Source organism: Protopterus annectens, chromosome 15.part0 (genome assembly GCF_019279795.1).
Source record: "Protopterus annectens isolate FY-2018-M chromosome 15.part0, PAN1.0, whole genome shotgun sequence".
Lineage (NCBI taxonomy): Eukaryota > Metazoa > Chordata > Ceratodontiformes > Protopteridae > Protopterus > Protopterus annectens.
Window position 1 is genome coordinate 636,646,066 of NC_056749.1, and position 15,850 is coordinate 636,661,915.

The window sequence follows — 15,850 nt, forward strand, 5'->3', positions numbered from 1 at the left end:
GCCACTGCCACTACAACAGCACAGTGACTTGATTCTAACTCCGCCTACCAGGGAACAAATAGCAGCACCATTAGGCGGAAAATTAACCTTATTTTCGAAAAACTGGCACTATATCACAAAAGACAAGTGGATTCTGCAAACCATAGACCAAGGATACCGGTTCCACTTCCACACTTTACCAGTCAAAAGAGGAATGCCAAACCTGCCTCCAAATCAAAAAACAGAAGCTCTACAGCAGATAATGCAACTAACAAAGATGAGAGCTGTGGAAAGAGTGCCAATAACAGAACAAGGCAAAGGATTCTACTCCAGACTATTCCTAGTTCCAAGAAAGGAAAAAAGCTGGAGACCTATTCTCGACCTGTCCATCTTAAATACATACATCATTGTCCCAAAATTCAAAATGCTGACCCTCCAGCAACTTCTTCCCATGCTGGGCAAGGAGTGCTGGCTGGTAACTCTAGATCTCAAGGAGGCATACCTGCACGTCCCCATACGACCAATTTGCAGAAGATACCTCAGATTTCTTGCAGGATCAGAGCACTATCAATTCTCAGCATTGCCCTTTGGCTTATCTACTGCGCCCAGAGTATTCACAAAATGCCTGGCATCAGTAATCCGTCACTGCAGACTACAGGGAATCCAAATTTATCCATACCTGGACGACTGTCTGCTACAGGGGACAACAAAAGCAAGCTGACAACAGATTTACAAAGGGTCATTTACTTGCTACAAGCACTGGGATACACAGTCAATTTACAAAAGTCAAGGCTGATACCATCCCAAACAAGGACATTCTTGGGCTGAATTGGACACAGTAAAACAAATGGCATTCCTAACTGCAGAAAACAAAAAGAACTCCCTCTTTACTTCTTGGCACTAACAAAACAGAACAAGCTAACAGCAAGAAAAGTTCTACAGGCCTTGGGCTTCATGGCATCCTGCATAATCTTGGTTCCACATGCCAGACTACATATGAGAAAACTACAGTGGTACCTAAAGAATTTATGGTCCCAACACAGGCACAGCCTAGAAGCAGAAATTCCTCTAATCCCATGCCTAAAACAGGAGTTCCTATGGTGGGCTCAAACATGCCAGTCAAATCCAGGCCTACCCTTTCACAACTATCAAGCAAGCCAAACCATCACAACAGTCGCCTCAGACCTAGGATGGGGGGCTCACATGCTGGACAAATGCGTACAAGGATTGTGGACACAGGACCAGCTCCATTTGCACATCAACCTAAAAGAAATGCTGGCAGTAAAGCTGGCAATCCAAAAATTCAGACCATTCCTCAAAGCAGGACATTTGATGATAAGGACAGACAACACCACAGTCATGTGGTACATCAACAAACAGGGAGGCACTCATTCATACCCACTATGCAGAATGACTTTGGACCTTTGGAACCTGGCGCTCAGCTACAACATCCAGTTACAGGCAATATTCGTACCAGGAAAGGAGAATACTCTAGCAGACATGTTAAGCAGAACCACCTCGGATGCTCACGAATGGATGCTACACCCGACATCTTCAAGGCCATCTCAAAGAAATGGGGAATGCCACAGATAGATCTATTCGCTTCCCTCTCAATCACCAGCTCAAAAATTCTGCATAAGGACATTCCACCCACTTGCATGGAAAGTGGACTCGCTCTCCTTCAGCTGGAAAGGTCTGACAGCATATGCATTCCCACCTCTTCCCTTGATACACAAGGTATTACTAAAAATCAAGGAGGAACGCCCGAGGATAACCCTGATAGCTCCAAACTGGCCAAGACAACACTGGTACCTATTGCTGAGGAGCATGTCTCGGGACAAAATGTGGCCAATACCCTGATGCCTTTGATGTTAACCCAGAACAACTACAGCATCATGCATCCAAACCTAAAAACTTTGCAACTGACTGCATGGAACATCACATAGCAGCAACTAATCCAGAGCTTTCCCAAAGGGTTAAAGACATTATCCTTGAAGCCCGCAGACCTTCAACAAGAAGGAACTATGCAGGAAAATGGAAAAGGTTTGTCATTTGGAGTGCTGAAAGAGGAAAAGATGTGTCCAATATAGACATTGCTAACATTCTGGAGTATTTGGCAGAGCTTCTACATACAGGCCTGTCCTATTCCTCCATCAAGATACATGCATCAGCTATTTCAGCAGAATACAGCTTTGATCCACCTGTCTTTTCACATCCTTTACTCAGGCAGTTCCTCAGAGGGATCAAGAATGTAAAACCTCCTAGGAAACCACCATTGCCAGCTTGGGATTTGAACTTTGTGCTGGAAAAGTTGACACTCGCACCTTTTGAACCAGCAGCAACAGCAGACCTGCAGCATCTATCGTGGAAAACTGCTTTCCTACTGGCAATAACCTCAGCAAGAAGGGTTTCTGAACTTCAGGCCCTAATGGCAGTACAACCCTTCCTAATCTTCCACCAAGATAGTGTCAATGAGGACTAATCCTACATTTATGCCTAAGGTGGTATCCAGAGTGTCTTTAAACCATGCAATCCACCTACCTACCTTCTTCCCAAACCCACAAAACAGAGGGGAAAGAATGCTGCATACCTTGGATGTACATAGACAGCTACGCTACTACCTGGACAGAACAAAAAGTAACAGAAAAACTGACCAGCTGTTTGTAGCCTATGCAACAGGAAGGGAAGGAAAAGCGATTTCCAAACAGACAATCTCCAAATGGATAGGAAATTGCATACGATTCTGTTACTCCTTTCATGGAAAACCAATTCCACAGAACATAAGGCCTCATTCTACAAGGGCAACAGCCACTACCACAGCCTTCTTACGAGGAGTGGCAACCAAGGACATTATTGAGGCGGCTACTTGGACCTCCGTGCATACATTTGCCAAGCATTATAATTTACCTCTGTATTCCAGATCCCGAGCAGGGTTTGCCACTGCTGTACTGCAAGGGATCCTAACCACACCATAATCTATTCTTCCTCCTCCCTAGTTGTCTATGGTATTCTACCCAGTTGTTATGACTGCAGATGCACACATGAAGGACATAGTACAGTTTTGTACCTACCATAAATGTAGATGTCCGAACTGGATAGCATCTGCAGTCAGGATTACCCTCCTCCTTCCCTCTGTGGTACTCCTAGGGTATTTACCCTCCTAATAGCTAGCTGGCGGGGAGTCTCTTATGGTGTATTTGTTTGTATATATGTACATACATGCTTATTTTTGTGTTTGCCTTCTATCTTTTTGGAAACATTGGCATTTACCCAAAATTTAGCCTTCCAAGAGGGCAACTGGCATCTGGGGCAAGAAACACTGAGGAAAATGGCGTCGGCTGATGCCTTTATACCCGAAGACCAACAGAGATGACGTCGGGTGAAGTGCGACATCAGCCGAAGCCGGACCCGGACTTTGGAATCCGGCCGACCGAAGGGCTGCCTGACGACAGGACAACCCAGTTGTTATGACTGCAGATGCTATCCAGTTCGGACATCTACATTTATGGTAGGTACAAAACTGTACTTTCTGTTGACTCAGCAAAACTCTCAGATCCTTCACAGTCAGCTCAGGACTTTAAATTTAGCTGCATGGAGAATACCTTGAATTATCAATCAACACTTCTCTCAAAGGACGTCCTGAATGTCATTTTGGAGGCCAGGAGGCCCAGCACCAGAAAAACTTACTCAGACAAATGGAAAAGATTTTGTGCATGGCACCAGGCTAAAGGCCAAAATCCTGGGATACCAAACATTTCTCAAATACTGCAATACTTAACTGAGATGCTACACAAAGGCCTTTCTTTCTCATCCATTAAGATCCATGCTTCGGCCATTTCAGCTCAATATAATACGGATCCTCCCATATTCTCACACCCTTTACTAAGGCAGTTTCTCAGAGGGGCTAAGAATATAAGACCCCCCAGAAAACCTCCAACGCCAGCTTGGGACCTCAACTTCGTTTTAGAAAAATTAACACTGCCTCCTTTCGAACCAGCCTTCTCAGCAGAACTACAATACTTGTCATGGAAAACAGCTCTGTTGCTGGCTGTCACCTCAGCACGCAGAGTCTCAGAACTACAGGCACTCATGGCAGTGGAACCTTTCATCATTTTCCATCAGGACAGAGTCTCTTTACGAACTAACCCTACCTTTATGCCAAAGGTAGTATCCAGTGTGGCTTTGAATCAGACCATTCATTTACCCACCTTTTATCCAAACCCCCAGAAAAAAGGAGAAAAACTCCTTCACTCTTCTGACATTCACAGACTGCTATGTTACTATTTGGATAAGACAAAGACTTTCAGAAAGCCTGACCAACTCTTTGTATCCTATGCTGCAGGTTCACAAGGAAAGGCTATTTCAAAACAGACTATCTCCAAATGGATAGCACATTGTATCCACTTTTGCTACTCGCACCATGGGAAAGCAGTGCCTGTTAATATTAGGTCCCATTCTACCAGGGCTACAGCAACCTCAGCAGCCTTTCTCAGGGGGGTTCCAACCAAGGACATTCTGGAGGCAGCTACTTGGAGTTCAGTGCACACCTCTATGAAAGCACTACCACCTCCCATTATACTCAAAAACCAGAGCTGGTTTTGCCACTGCAGTTCTGCAGGGCATCCTAGCTTCGCCTAACCCAGTTTAGTACCAGCCACCCATCCATAGCTTTGGGATTCAACCCAAGTGTGATGACTGGAGCAGTATAACACGATGAACATAGTACAGTTTTGTACCTAACATAAATGTAGATGTTCGAGTGTATATACTGCTGCAGTCTGGGTTACCCTCCCTCCATCCCCTCTACATACCAGGGTGTTAGTTATAACTCCATGTACATCAATCAATTGGATGCATGTCTGTATGGTGTATTTACTAACAGCTAGTACTGTTGTTTATCTACTAAGGTATTTTTGCATAGTTATTTGGATTGCCTTCCTAGTTGGGGGCACCTGGCATCTGGGGCAAGAAAAACTGAAGAAAATGGCGTCGGCTGCCTCTTTTATACCCCTGTCGCACTGACGTCAGGAAAGAAGCGACAACAACCGACGCCAGACCAAGACTTTGGGATTCGGCCGACTGCGGGACCGCCTGACGGCAGGATAACCCTAGTGTGATAACTGCAGCAGTATATACACTCGAACATCTACTTTTATGGTAGGTACAAAACTGTACTTTCTCAGGAATGCAGAGTGGGGGTCCTGAGACAAGGTGGGTGATCTGTAGCAAGCTACAAACTAAAAAAACAGTTTTGCCCACTGTTAGTTGCACATGGATGGTGCCACTAACCTGGAGGTGTGGGTATCCTTGATGAAGATGGATACACCCCTTCCTCTTTTGTATTTCAGTCCGGGTTCTGGGTTCGAAAAGTATCATGAGTTATAGCCTGGTAGTGCTGGGGTGCTCTCTGGAGCCTTGAACCATGTTTCTGTTACTGCACAGATATCGATTTTCTCCATACTGAGGAGTGCCTCGAGTGCGTGCATTTTGATGTTTAGACTTCTGGCATTGAGTAGCATTACCCTCAGTTTTTTGTTTCTTGTGTTGTCTATGGAGGTGGGTTTGTCTTTTGAGCATTGCCTAAAAAAGGCACTATGGGGGTGGCAAAGGGCCTTAGCCAGTATTGTAAAGCCCAAGGGTGACAGGTGCAAGCCGTCTCTAGCGAAGCAACGTGGCTTGTCGAGCATGTCATCCCAGGCTGACAGACACTGGATCCCCTTTGAATGACACCAATAGTTTAGCCAGTTGTTAAAATTAATAATTTTGTCTTTATACTGTGGCATCATTCTTGGTGAGGGCAAGATGCTACTCAGGGTCAGGGTCATACCAGCCTGGGCTACATGATCAGAGAGCTCCTCTGTCTCTTTTCATGTAGTCCAGGGTGGTACATCTCAGGTCATTCACACCAACATGGACAATGACAGAGTCATATTTGTACTTTCTTTGGAGTGACCTGAGTGCTTGTGTTATGTGGCGGATCCTGGCACCCGACAGGCAGCTTACAGTGACCCTTCCCCTTGTTCATTCTGGTGAGCGGGACGTCAATGTGCCTGACAATAGTCTCCTATTACTAGTGTATTTGGTGTGTTATTTAGCCTTAAGGGCTGCGATTGTGTGGCACACAGACTTTGTGAAGTATGTGATATGTGAATATTGTTGTGGGGTAGCGATTGCTTGGATGTCTGCTTTGGAGGTCTCTGCTGCTTTGGCAGATTTTTATTTAGAGCCTCCGAGTATTTTTGTGCGTTTATGTCCTGTTTGCTGGTGCAGATATGATTGGTTTATGTGAGACTGGTTGTGTGGTGCGAGTGGTTCCCTTTTCCAACTGACTCCTGTCTTGTGTTGAGAGAGCTTGGCCTCCAGTTTGGCTCTATAGTTGCATCTCTCACATACATTTGAGTTTGTTGGAAGGAGGAGAGGGTTGTCTGTGTACATAAGGCAATTGTAACATTGCCTCAGGATTCCCAGATTCACCAGTTGGACTGGAGTGTAGACCTGAAACTGCCCTTTGGACATGCCTGAATAGTTTAATGAACTGCTATTATTGATTGTCCGGATGGGACGAATAGGGAGCCTTTTACTTCTATATAGTATAAGGGGGGTGCAGTTCTAGCATTTGTTAGTGCTTACTGAGAAATTTGAGCAAGTGCTGGACTGTAAAAGGAAGGTTGAGTGCTTAATTTGAGAGTTTGACTAGTTCTAAGGGAAAAATTGAAGAGCAGACTTTGTGGAGCCCGGAATACTTTAAACCGGCGGTGCGCAAATGCGGGTTTTAAAGCAGTGAGATTGAAAGAAGAATTAGCTCGAAACGGCCAATTAGCTACTAGTTGCTGGGCTGAGACCACTCCTCCAGGGACAGATAGGCTGCTCAATCACTCTCACTGGTGAACAGAGAAGCTTCCTTTTATCAAAGTAAGGATATGGGAAACACAAACTTGTACCACAGCCCAGAATTCAGCAAAACCTGAAATCTGGACTAATCTAGCTTAGAAAAGGAGGGCATTTCTGAGGATGGTACATCTGGACGTCACCTTTATGCCCTACACCGTGCACGGGGAGCATGTGTGTGTACGGCATACCCATTGCAACCCAAAAGCACAGATTCATGAGTGGAAGCTTCACAGAAATGTTTCTGGACATTGTTCACCAGTGGGATACTCCTCAGGTAGATATTTTTGCCTCCATTCTGAACAGACAACTTCTCTTTTGTTCCACAGTCCCAAGTCCTCTAGCATGGAATGTGGACACCCTCTTTTTCATGGAAAGAGATGTTTCTTTATGCCTTTTCTGTCATACCAAGGGGTCCTGTTCAAGATAGAACTCCCTTTTGACCCAGACAGCACAGGTTCTCTCTTCTGCAACTAGCCAAGGGCAATCTCCACAAGTTACCACATAGGGCGGACCTACTCACGCAAGACAAGACCTCTCTTCCATTCGCACTTGACCACTCTTCACATGACACTGTGGGTGATAGGGTTTTGATCCCTTTTAGGCACCTTTTTTCTGAGCATGTGCTTCTGGTTCTGCAGGGGGCCAAAAAACCCACTACCAGGAAATCTTATTTGTCCAAATGGAAGAGATTTGCTGTTTAGTGTCTTGCTCATAACCAGGATCCACTTTCTGTGGGCATTGGTTCTCTTATTTGTGTGAGTTGCTCCATGCTGGGTTAGAGTATTGTTCAGTTAAAACCCACCTTTCATCTGTTTCTGCTCATCTGTCTTTGGCTTCTAGATTTGAGGTCAAAGAATTTCTTTTAGTCCTTCATATCAGACCACCCAGAAAGCCTTTTTCTCCTTACTGGGACTTTAATTTTGCTCTTCAAAAATTGACTCCTTTTGAACCTGCAGATTCCTTACAGCACTGTACTGAGAAGACTGTTTTTTTTAGCCCTTGCTTCAGCTAGAAGGGTGTCTGCTTCTGACCCTTATGGCTGTCCCTCCTTTAAGTTTTATATAGGAGCATGGTATCTGTTCACACTAATCCTTTTATGCTCAAGGTGGTTAATGAGTTGTCTTAGTCTATTCATTTGTCCACTTTTTTCCATTCTCCACAGTCTGTTAGTGAAAAGGTTCTTCACACCATGGATTTGCATAGACAACTTATTTAGGTAAGACTAAAACCATTTGTAAGTCTGAGCAACTTGGTTTCCTCTGAAAAATAATAAAAAAGATCCAGACCACGAATGAAGGCGAAAATAGCTTTATGTACTTGGATGTCCTTCAAGGATGCATCTGCAGTCATAACATATGGGTTGTCCTGCCTCAGGCAGCCCGTCGGTCGGCCGGATTCCAAAGTCTGGGTCTGGCCTCGGCTGATGTCGCACTTTCCCCGAAGTCATAGCTTCTGGGGTATAAAGGCATCAGCCGACGCCATTTTCCCCAGTCTTTCTTGCCGCGCGGTGCCCGAAGCCGAAGCTGTTTGCAAGTGCCGGTCGGTCAGATCCAGAGATTTCAGCTACCGAAGACTTCGAAAAAAGCTAAGTACCCCGTTGGGGACTCTCTCTTGCCTCAGCCGATGTCAGACAAAGTAAATAATTGTTTAACTTGTGGGAAACAAATACCTCATAAGGATTTCCATTCCTACTGCCTTCCTTGCTTAGGCCCAGACCACGACGTATCAGCTTGTTTAGCCTGTGCCTCCTTCAACCGACGGACTCTTAGACGTCGGTCGGAGTTTGCAGAAGAGTTTTTCGGATCTGCTTTTGCATATAAAATGCCATCTGAGACTCCGACTACGCATATGGCCAAAAAACGCAGGGAAAAGGACCGACACTCGCGGCCCGCGGTTTCGGCTGAAACCACGGTTAGGCCTACCGCGAGTGTCTCTGTTTCGGCTGAAACAGAGTCCTCGGTTCTTACTTCTACCGAAATCATACCTCCGACAACCGAGGCCAGAGAGGCCCCGGCTGAGTCGGCTTCAGAAATCCCTACCGAAGCTAGCGCTCAAGAATTGTCCGACACCATCCCATTGGACATTTCTACACCTGCACGTGGGGCAGCTAGGCCCCCTGCTTCTATGTCTGTTAAGGCCTTCTCCAGGGCTAAAGCTGCCAAACTTACAAAAGCTTTACCTGCCAAATCTACTTCACAGAGGCCTTCCTCAAGTTCTCAGATTCTCAGTCTTGCTGAGGACCTTATATCCTTAATTAGGGGTTCCCAACCTCACCCAGACAGGGCCTCCCAACCTCCTCCTGACAAAAGGCCCAGGACTGAACCCTCTGAACCTCTCTCCTCTGATTACTCCTCGGATGGATCTCATTTGTCAGACCATCAGGAAGGGGCCTATTCGCCTTATGAGGATTCAGATGCAGAAGATTCTATTCCTTCGGCCTCCCCTCCTGAAGAATTTTCCTTTGGGTAGACTTTGCACTCAGTGAGGGAACACTTTCAATGGCAGGGTCAGGATTTTTCTGATTCTAGAAAAAGATTAAGGACATTTTTACATTTGCCCCAACATAGGCCCTTAGCCATACCACCAGTGCTAACTGTAATCGATGTGTATAATGATGTCAGTTCTGCACCTGATTCTCTTCCCCCGGCCCCTGCCAAACCTGACAGATATTACAGGGTCCTGGATTCTCACTTCCACCTGTATAAAGCCCATGCTGCAGACCCAGAAACTATTTCTCAGGACCCAAAAGGTGTTGCAGCTGCCACTGCCAAAAATCCCCTACCCTCTGATAGAGAATCTAGAGCATTAGATAGATGGGGTAAAAAGGTTTATACATCTGCTACTCTTTCTGCCAGGGCATTAAACTGTCAATTCCATATGATACAGTACCAAGAATATTTGTTAGATCAGCTGAATAAAAAGCTTTCTTCTCCTGAACCTTTAGACCGTAAATCCCTTCAGGATTTGGTACACAACTCTCAGCAGGTCAGTAATCATTTCTTAAAATGTGGCTATGATGCACTGGAGGCTTCATTTAGATCAGCTATGACTGGGGCAGTAATTCGTAGGCATGCCTGGCTAAAAGAGCAATCCTTGCCAGACCATGTCAAGGCTAAACTCCTCGATGCTCCAATGGAGAAACAAAGTTTATTTGGCTCCCCTGCACAGGAGATTCTAAAGAAAGTGGAAGAAAAAGCAAAATCTGTGCAAACAGTAAAGGAATTTCTGCAGGTCCAACCTCCGAGGTTCAGCAGAAACTGGCCTTCAAAGAATTGGTCCTTTCCAGACACCTCCAGAGCACAGAGGGGCAGGAATAGACGCCCAAGAGGCAGAGGTCAATCAAAGGGTGCCTACAGGGGTCGTCAGTGGCAGCCTGCCAACCAGAGGAGTAGTACCACAACTACAACCACTACCACAGGACAGACACAATGACTTGACTCTGATTCCGCCTACCAGGGAACAACTGGAAGCTCCCTTGGGCGGAAAGCTGGCTTTATTCTCAAAAAACTGGCATGACATTGCAAACAATAGACAAAGGATACAGGTTTCACTTCCACACTTTACCAAAAAGGAGCGGAATGCCAAACCTTCCACCAAACCAGAAGCCAGAGGCTTTAAGACAAATCAACAATTTACTTCAGATGAAAGCAATAGAAAGGGTACCATCTATGGAACAAGGCCAAGGATTTTACTCCAGACTATTCCTTGTACCAGGAAAAGAAAACCAGTGGAGGCCTATTCTCGACTTGTCCGCACTGAACACATATCTCATTGTGCCAAAATTCAAAATGCTGACCCTACAGCAACTTCTTCCCATGTTGGGCAAGGAGTCTTGGGCTGGTGACTCTAGATCTCAAGGAGGCATACCTGCACGTCCCTATCCGACCAGATTGCAGAAGACACCTCAGATTTCTTGCAGGATCAGAGCATTATCAATTCTCAGCATTACTCTTTGGCTTATCTACTGCGCCCAGAGTATTCACGAAATGCCTGGCATCAGTAATTGCACATTGCAGGCTTCAGGGAATTCAAATCTACCCATACCTGGACGACTGCCTAATACAAGCAGACAACAAGACAAAATTGATAAAGGATTTGGCCTATGTGATACACCTATTACAGGCCTTGGGATACACAGTCAACATCCAAAAGTCAAGACTAGTGCCATCCCAAAGGATAACCTTTTTTGGTGCGGATCTGGACACAATAACTCAGATGGCTTTTCTCACAGAAGAAAAACAAAAACAACTTCCAGATTACTTCATGACTTTGACAAGACAAGCTCAGCTTACTGCAAGGAAAGTCCTGCAGGCCCTGGGTTACATGGCATCCTGCATATTTTTGATCCCGCATGCCAGGCTGCATATGAGGAAATTACAATGGTACCTAAGGAATGTATGGTCTCAACACAGGCACAGTCTAGAAACCATGATACCAATCATTCCATGCCTTCAAAAGGAATTCCTGTGGTGGGCGCAGGCCTGCCAGTCCAACAGAGGGTTGCCTTTCAACAAACCAAAACCAAGGCAGACCATCACCATGGACGCCTTAGACCTAGGATGGGGAGCACACATGGAGGACAAATGTATCCAAGGCCTATGGTCTCAAGGCCAGCTAAACTTGCACATAAACCAAAAGGAGATGCTGGCAGTGAAGCATGCAATCGAGGCATTCAAATCATTCCTCCAGCAAGGACATCTGCTGATAAGGACAGACAGCACCACAGTCATGTGGTACATAAACAGGGAGGCACACATTCCTACCCTCTATGCCGGATGGCAATGGATCTGTGGGACCTAGGCCTGAATCTCAATATTCAGCTGCAGGCCAAATTCATACCAGGAAAAGAGAATTCACTAGCAGACAGCTTAAGCAGAACTACCACGGATGCTCACGAATGGATGCTGCATCCAGACATCTTCAAACTCATAACAAAGAAATGGGGAATGCCAGACATAGACCTGTTCGCCTCCCCACTCAACCACCAACTGAAGAAATTCTGCTCAAGGACATACCACCCACAAGCCTGGAGGGTGGACTCTCTCACTTTCAGCTGGAATGCCCTAACAGTGTATGCATTTCCACCTCCCCCATTGATGTACAAGGTTCTACTGAAGATCAGGGAGGAACAGCCAAAGGTGATACTAATAGCTCCGGACTGGCCAAGACAGCACTGGTATCCGCTACTGAGAAGCATGTCTCAGGCGAACTCATGGCCTCTACCCCTATGGCCTCTTCTTCTAACGCAGAACAATTTCAAGACCCTGCATCCAAACTTGAAAACACTGCAGCTAACTGCCTGGAAAATTGCTTAAAACCTAACCGAACTGTCTTATCTCAGAGGGTCAAGGACATTATCCTGGAGGCTTGCAGACCCTCCACAAGGAAGACATACTCAGCGAAATGGAAGAGATTCCTCATTTGGAGCACATCAAAGGGTACAGATGTCACAGTGGCAAACCTAGCACACATCCTAGAATACTTAGCAGAATTGTTCCACAATGGCCTGTCCTACTCTTCCATTAAGATTCATGCTTCAGCAATTTCAGCAGAATACAATATGGATCCTCCTATCTTCTCTCACCCTCTTCTCAGGCAATTTTTGAGAGGGATCAAAAATGTTAAACCTCCAAGGAGACCCCCCTCTGCCTGCATGGGATCTCAATTTTGTGCTGGAAAAATTGACACTACCTCCTTTTGAACCAGCAGTGTCAGCAGACTTACAGTTTTTATCTTGGAAAACTGCTTTCCTTCTGGCAATCACTTCAGCAAGAAGAGTATCCGAGTTACAGGCATTAATGGCAGTGCAGCCTTTCCTTATTTTTCACCAGGATAGAGCGTCTCTGAGAACCAATCCTACTTTCATGCCAAAGGTGGGGTATCCAGGGTATCCTTGAACCAAGCTATTCATTGCCTACGTTCTTCCCTAACCCACAGAACAAAGGAGAAAAACTTTTGCACACCTTGGATGTACACAGACAACTACGCTACTATCTGGACAGAACTAAAACCAGCAGAAAGACTGACCAACTTTTTGTAGCATATGCAACTGGGGTGCAAGGAAAAGCAATTTCCAAACAGACAATTTCAAAATGGATAGGAAATTGCATTCGCTTTTGCTACTCTTTTCATGGAAAGACAGCTCCTGAAAATATCAGGCCTCATTCCACAAGAGCCACAGCCACCACTACAGCTTTCCTACGAGGGGTGGCTACCAAGGACATTTTAGAAGCTGCTACTTGGAGCTCCGTGCATACATTTGCCAAGCATTACAATCTACCTTTATACTCCAGATCCCGAGCAGGCTTTGCAACTGCAGTTTTACAGGGGATCTTAACTACACCATCCTTATCTTAGTACCTCCTCCCCAGTTTGGCTATGGTATTCTACCCATATGTTATGACTGCAGATGCATCCTTGAAGGACATAGTACAGTTTTGTACCTACCATAAATGTAGATGTCCGATAGGTATGCATCTGCAGTCAGGATTACCCACCCTCCTTCCCCTCTGTGGTATTCCTAGGGTGCTTACCCCTCTTTCAGCTAGCTGGGGGAATCTATTATGGTGTATTTGTTTGTTTGTATATATGTTTATATATATATATTTTGCTACTGTTTGGAACATTCAACATTTATCCAAATTTAGCCTTCCTAGAGGGCACCTGGCATCTGGGGCAAGAAACACTGAGGAAAATGGCGTCGGCTGATTCCTTTATACCCCAGAAGCTATGACGTCGGGGAAAGTGCGACATCAGCCGAGGCCAGACCCAGACTTTGGAATCCGGCCGACCGAAGGGCTGCCTGAGGCAGGACAACCCGTATGTTATGACTGCAGATGCATACCTATCGGACATCTACATTTATGGTAGGTACAAAACTGTACTTTTCCTTTCATCCTAGGTCGCTATGTTTGGCTGTTCCTAAGCAAACAATTTCTTCTTTGCTCTCCCAGACCATTTATTTTTGTCACTCTGTTCATGGAAGAAGCCTTTCTACTTCTGTTAAGACTCATTCTTCCAGGGCTGTGGCTTCCTCTGATGCCTTTTTTTTTTTTCAAAACATTGTATTCCCATTCCATCTTTGAAGTAGCTGCTTGGACTTCTGTACATGTTGTTGTACATGTTGTTGTGTCTTTTGGCTTTTCCCGGTTAGAGGTCGCCACAGCTGAACTCCGGTCCGCTAATGATTGGTAGTTGATTTTTACGTGCCGAGTTATCAGCCTTGATGCACAACCTTCAACGAAGGTACGCCCATTCACGCATGTCTCCACGCAGAAGATGCTAAATCTTACAAGCTTGATGTGGTTTCCAGGGCTAGAGCTGGATTTGCCAGGGCTGTCCTGCACGGTTTCCTTGAAGGCTGTGCTTGACCTTCCTCCTTTCAATTTTCTTCTTAAGCATTTGTACTCTCCCTGGAGTATGTGATATGGAAGGACATAGTACAGTTGTGTAAAATCTTACCATAACAGTAGATGTCCTTCCCTTCACTGTTTCAGTATTTGCTTTTTCCCTCCTCCTCCTTTTTCTTTACTCCTTTTTGCCTTCTGGATGCACGTTTACTCCTTGGACTCCTGGGGCTTTTCACTTCTGAAGTGTGTATGTCCGTATGTCACACTTATGCCCTACTCTGTGAGCAGGGAGCGTATGTGTGATGTACAGCACACTAGTAATCCTAAGGCTGTGGTATACTGGCCCCATGTTATGCTGCCCTTGGTAAGGGATCCCTAGAGTAAGCAATACTACAAAAGTGAAGGGAAGGACACCTATCGTTATGATTAAGATTTTAAACAACTGCATTTTCTCTAATTGTGGTGGCACAAAAAAGAGCAATTTCTACTGCCTCAGTATTGCACGGCATTGACACAGGACCCCAAGAAAAACCACAAGAAACTTTATTATAAAAAACAATACTGAGTGCTTTTGTCAAAGTGTAATCACGACTTCATCAGAATACAAAAAAATCAGTTCAGTGCTCACATTTAGCTACTTATTCTCCCAGTCACATGATTAATCAAGACCAATCAAATCCACCAGGTAGCCATCTGCATCAAGTCTGCAACACCCACATAGTGCCTTTTTTAGGCAGTGTCCTAAAGACAAAATTACCACCATAACAGCTAACGAAATCTGAGGGTTATGCTACTCAGCACTAGAAGTCGAAATCTCAAAATGCACTCACTCGAAGCACTCCTTAAAATGGAGAACATCGACATCTGTGCAGTGACAGAGACCTGATTCAAGGCTCCAGAGAGCACCCCAGCACTACCAGGCTATAATTCATACTACACCTTTTGGCCCCTAAACCTGGACCGAAGCACTAAAGGTGGTTGTGTCTCCATGTTCAAAAAGGATATGCATACTTCCAGACTAGTAGCCCAAGATAAAGCATCAGAGATACATCAGGTACAACTAACACTGAGTTAAACTGCAGTCCAGGTTGTAGCCTGCTATAGACCCCCCCACCATGTCCCAAAACTCCCACTCCACATTCCTAAACACACTGGAAAATATTAGGGTACAACCCAGTACCTATATACTGGGAGACTTTAACTACTCTTCCATTAACTGGAAAAATTACACATCTACCAATACACTTGCTCAATGTTTTTGTGGAATTTATTAATTCCAATGCCCTAGACCAAGTCATTTTACCCCCACCAGGGGTAGAAACATCCTTGACCTGGTCATTACTAACATGGATGACCATTGCTCTACACCACTAATCAACTCCTCCCTGGTCAGATTTGACCACAAGCTCATCACCGTGGATATCCACATCCCACCCCCACTCCCAAAGGAAACCACCATAAAAAACTTCTCCAAAGCCAATTTTGGGCTTCTAAAAACAGAGGTGGCTAACTTCATGACACACATGCAAATGGAAAATGGGTGTATGACTGCTGAATCATACACCAATGCACTGGATGAGCACATACACAAGTGCATGGAACATACCAAACAGAACCAAGATGCTCTCTTC

General features: G+C 45.2%; 1 protein-coding gene across 3 annotated transcripts in view; it reads left to right on the forward strand.

Annotated features, from left to right (window-relative positions):
- The window catches only part of LOC122789967 (kelch-like protein 13), a 419,724-nt gene that overhangs the window by 233,293 nt on the left and 170,581 nt on the right, over nucleotides 1-15,850 (forward strand). The window lies entirely within an intron of this gene.